The following is a 5,277-nucleotide window of genomic DNA, read 5'->3' as shown; positions in this document are numbered from 1 at the left end:
AACACACGCAGACATCTCAGAAGATTCCAAGGACAAAGGCATACTAAAATTCTCACTAAAATATACACGTAAAAAAAAACCCAGAGCATTGATCGGCATGTTCCATATATGGTCTGTGACTTGAGGGTCACTGTAGTGTTACCTGCATTTAAGCAGATAATCCGTAATCTTGGATGTGGTGAGGACTCTGGATTTTGTCATTATTTCTTGCTACCAGTTACTTTGTGATTTCCCTTTAAATATGAAGACGATTCACAGGATAATACAAGTAGGCTAAGACAACCAAATGTGTCTTGTATGCAATTGTTGGCTGTTCTGCTGAAGCTGACATTGAAACCCTTAATGTATTTAAGTCCCACTGCAGGTAAGAACTTTTGGAGAAGGCAATGGCACCCCACTCCAATACTCTTGCCTGGAAAATCCCACGGACGGAGGAGCCTGGTGGGCTGCAGTCCATGGGGTCGCTAAGAGTCAGACACGACTGAGCGACTTCACTTTCACTTTTCACTTTCATGCATTGGAGAAGGAAATGGCAACCCACTCCAGTGTTCTTGCCTGGAGAATCCCAGAGATGGGGGAGCCTGGTGGGCTGCCGTCTATGGGGTCGCACAGAGTCGGACACGACTGAAATGACTTAGCAGCAGGTAAGAACTTTTAGGAAATTTCCATTTGCCATTTAAATCTTATAGAGACTTAGATTATACAGTTGGAAGAACTGACACAAAGTCTGGATTTTTGACTGCACACATAGGAAAACACAAACCTTGGAAAACACTTTATTTGCCTTTCCGTGGGAGCACGGCTACTGTGTCAGTGTGTGATTTATGATGTAAGTCTTAGCTCTGTGTTTATTTACTAAGTGAATGCATAGGGACAGGGATTATTGGAAAATTAGAGATAAATTAATGTATCAGAAGTTTGACTTCTAAAAGACAGTGTTCTCATTTGAGTCATAACTCCCCTTTTTTTTCTTCTCTGTTTCTCCCATGACTCACCCAAACCTGAGTTTCAATACAAATATAATGCATAGAAAGGTTGTATTTGCAGTATTTTTAATTTGTTGAAGTTCATGGAAAGCTTATAGATTTACAGAACCATTTCCTAAGCCACAGAGAAGTCTCAAAACTTGGATAAACTTGGGATAGACTTATTGTTCATGAGTCCTCAACTTGCTAAAAATGTTGTAATTATGTCAGAAAATCTGTATTATCTATATATATCTGTATCTCCCTGTGGTTAACATTGGCAGGCATGCTTTATATTAATAGGACATATTTATCACAGTATATAATTTTTGTAAAATATGCGAGAATAAATATAAATAAGATGTACTCTAACAGGTTGTAAAGGGAAAATAAGTGACATTTAAGTAGATGACATGTTTGTTCCTAGAACGCTGAGTTCATTTTCTGGATCATAGTAGAGTAGGCACAGTATTATAAGGTTATACGTTTAAAAAATTCTACTTTTTCTACCTCGGTTCCAAATAGGTTTATTATCCTTGTGATTATGAAATGAGATACAGATTCTTCCTAAGGTATAATGGACAATAATAACTTGAAAATGTTCAAATGATAACACATTTTTGCATCTCTCATAACTGGACCTATTTCCCAATCTCTGCATTTCATATCCAGGGTTGAATTACCAGTGTTAGACTTTAAGTTTTTTTGTTTTTTCCCTGCACCGACATCGTCAGCAGAGTTTTGGTATTAACATGCCTACTGTCGAGGCACCTGTAAGTTAGAGGGTCTTGGGGAGGCAGAGAAGGTGTGGAAACTTTGGGAAATTTCTTCAGATATAGAAACCTCTAGTTTATTTTTACTCATTTTCGCCATGAGTTCTGAATAAAGTGGTTTATATATACGGGGACACCTGAGGAATATAACCTGTGGAACAGCCCCCACTTTTTACCGTAGAAGTACCTTAACAGTAAGTATTGATAGATGGAAGGTTATAAGTAGGTGATGTTTTGGAGATAACTCAGTAGAGGAGCAATGAAGACATGCTCCATTCACTCATTCATTTATTCCTTTATATCTGCATGATCTGGAACCCACATTTTTGGAGAGCACAATTTGGCATGCAGATTATAAGACAGTAAATAAACTGAGTTTCAAGCATACATATGGAGATTTCTTTGTTTGTCACTGAGCCTTTGAAGTCTTAAAAATGCTTATATTACATTCTTTTGATATTTTATTTGAGCTAAACATAAACATGTAAGTATTTGTGATTAATTACTTCAGTGAATCATAGAAAATTCGGAGAGCTCTCCAAATGTCGCCAGATACCAAACCCTCCAGTTCACTCTGACCCATTTCCATCCTTAGTTCTCGTGTCTCCAAGCCGGCCCCTCTGGTCAGCGCCTGGTGCTGAGAACTCTGCTTGGTTTCAAGCATCTGCTGCTGCTAAGTCGCTTCAGTGGTGTCCGACTCTGTGCAACCCCAGAGACAGCAGCCCACCAGGCGCCACCGTCCCTGGGATTCTCCAGGCAAGAACACTGGAGTGGGTTGCCATTTCCTTCTCCAATGCATGAAAGTGAAAAGTGGAAGTGAAGGCGCTCAGTCGTGTCTGACTCTTAGCGACCCCATGGACTGCAGCCTACCAGGCTCCTCCGTCCATGGGATTCTCCAGGCAAGAGTACTGGACTGGGTTGCCATTGCCTTCTCCCTTTCAAGGATCACCCGAGGATAAGAGAGATGGACACACAGCTGTCAGCACAGTGCTGGACACAGCAGGGTGGTTCCACAGCAGCATCTCGGTGGCCGTGGCTGGAAAGAAGCTTTCCTAGTTCATCCGTGGTGATGTGGAGCTTGGGAAAAACAGGCAAATGGAGGGCATGGTGGAAACCCTAGGTGTAGTCCAGACTCCTTGTTTTGTGTGGATTCTGTAATCTTGCTTGTTTGGAGAATAGCAAATAAAGGAAATAATTTAAGAATAGGGATGTTGCTGCTCAGGGAGATCACCTGGAGGAGGGCACAGCAACCATGCCCCCTCCAGTGTTCTTGCCTGGAGAATCCCAGGGACAGAGGAGCCTGGCGGGCTGCAGTCCAGGGGGTTGCAAAGATTCGGACACGACTGAGCGACTGAACTTCAGTAACAAATCGAAATGCATGCAGCGAATCTGCGCTCATGAGATTGTAGCAAGCAGTTTAAGTTTCATATTCAGAAAAATGGCACTTCTTCATAGGTGAGACTTGTTTATCTTTCCTAGACGCAGCAGGTGTTTCAAATGGGGAAAGAGTAGTGGAAAGAGTAGTGTGGCTACTCCTGTGCACCACTGGGATCTGAGGCGTGACTGTTGGCTGAGTTTAGAGGAAGCAGCGATGTTGGGTTACCTCTGATCAGTACCCACACCCCTCCGCTCCTTCCCTTCTCTCCTGACACGTCTGCGACACATTTGCAGAGTATTACCTGGGGTCCAGAGCGCAGTTTGTGGGCTTTGATTGTTGGAAAAATAAAGTCCATGAGGCTTAGTAATCACGGCATTTCCCACTTGGTGGGGGCTCCTTGAGGAAAAAGTCATGTAGTATCCTTGCATGGACAGGCGAGTGAGTAGACAGAAACTGGCCACGTGGTGGAGGAAGCACTGGACGAGGGGGAAACTTGGGATCTCTGAGATGCCAACCCTGTGAGCACTGGGAGACAGGTGGCTGGTCAAATTGGGATGAAGGCTCCGGGCTTGAAATATCAAAGTGATCCTGCTTCTCATCGGGAGGCAGGGGTCACCATTCCAGGAACTGTCCAGAGGCCTTGTCCTTCGATCTGTAGATTTAGATTGATCCTGGAGAGAGAAGACACAGGAAGAAGTATAGAATAGGTATACCCGTGAGAAAAGCTGGACTATTTTAAACAGAGATTGAAGTTATTTTATTTGTTTTTTTGTTTGTTTTGTTTTAAAATCCACACATCAATGCAATGATTTAATTCTTGAAATTATCAGGAGGATATTTTTGGTATCTTATCCCATTTCTAAATTCATTGTTGTTGTTCAGTCACTAAGTCATGTTCAACTCTGTGATCCCATGAGCTGCAGCACACCAGGCTTCCCTGTCCTTCACTATCTCCTGGAGTTTGCTGAAACTCATGTCCATCGAGTCGGTGATGCCATGCAACCACGTCTTACTCTGTCGTCCCTTTCTCCTCTTGTCCTCATTCTTTCCCTGCAACACAGTCTTTTCCAGTGGCTCAGCAGGCAAAGAACCTGCCTGCAGTGCAGGAGACTCGGGAGATGTGGGTTCAATCCCTGAGTCAGGAAGGTCCCCTGGAGAAGGGAATGGCAACCCACTTCAGTATCCTGGCCTGGAGAATCCCATGGACAAAGGATCCTGGAGAGCTACAGTCCACGGGGTCGCAGAGTTGGATGAGACTGAGCGACTCACACTTTCACTTCTAAATTCATATGTTTTAATTTATAAGAAAGTGATTTTGTAAGTCAGCATGGAATGCCCTGGGTCTCCAGAGAGATTTGCATCATTGCATTGCCACAAGGCACATGTGTTCCCCAGCAGTCCTGGTGAGTCATTGTAAAGGATGGTGATGTTAACAGCGGGTCCTGGCGTCTCACAACCAGCACCTCACTCCCTGGCCTGAGGCGGAAGAGCAGAGGGGCGTGGATTTGCGGTCCTGTCGGGGCATCAGGTGGGCATGGTCCTCTCCAGCATCTGACAACATGAGATGCATCGGAATGCATGCAGCGGATCTGCGCTCGTGAGATTGTAGCAAGCAGTGTAAGTTTCATACTCAGAAAAATGGCACTTCTTCACCGGTGAGACTTGTTTATCTTTCCTAGAGGCAACAGGTGTTTCAAATGGGGAAAGAGTGAGGATAGCCTTGAAGAACTCTAAAGGCTGGTTTAAAAACAACCCAGCTCAGGATTTGAGATCCTATGTAGCTGCTCTGAAGATTGCCCCCCTGAACTGGAGTGGAAGCAGAGTTTTACCTTCACGCTCTGAGATGAAGACAAGGTGAATTCACTGGGCTAAGTGGATTTATGGCTCAAGTTTTCATTTGGGAATTTTTCTTAGCTTTGTTCTGCTGAGAACTCCTTGTGTGTAGTATTACACACAAGTAATTCATAACAAGTTATGAATAGTCAGTGGTGTATATACACATTGGTTGAATTTCCAAGGATTTTTAAACAGAATTGACTGTTTTGCTGTATATTATATTGAAATGATATAATATACATGATATGATATAATGAATCTTCTTTATGATTTCCATTTTTTTCTCTATTGATTGCAACCAGATAGCACTTAATGTACTTATGAA

At 43.2% G+C, this 5,277-nt stretch overlaps 1 protein-coding gene across 1 annotated transcript in view; it reads left to right on the top strand.

Moving 5' to 3' along the window:
* The window catches only part of MYO16 (myosin XVI), a 322,068-nt gene that overhangs the window by 195,490 nt on the left and 121,301 nt on the right, over positions 1-5,277 (top strand). The gene's annotated exons all lie outside the window — the stretch shown is intronic.

This window comes from Bison bison, unplaced genomic scaffold (assembly GCF_000754665.1).
Source record: "Bison bison bison isolate TAMUID 2011002044 unplaced genomic scaffold, Bison_UMD1.0 scf7180017864527, whole genome shotgun sequence".
NCBI lineage: Eukaryota > Metazoa > Chordata > Mammalia > Artiodactyla > Bovidae > Bison > Bison bison.
Note: the sequence above shows the minus strand (reverse complement) of the source record. Positions and strands in the feature narration are given on the sequence as shown.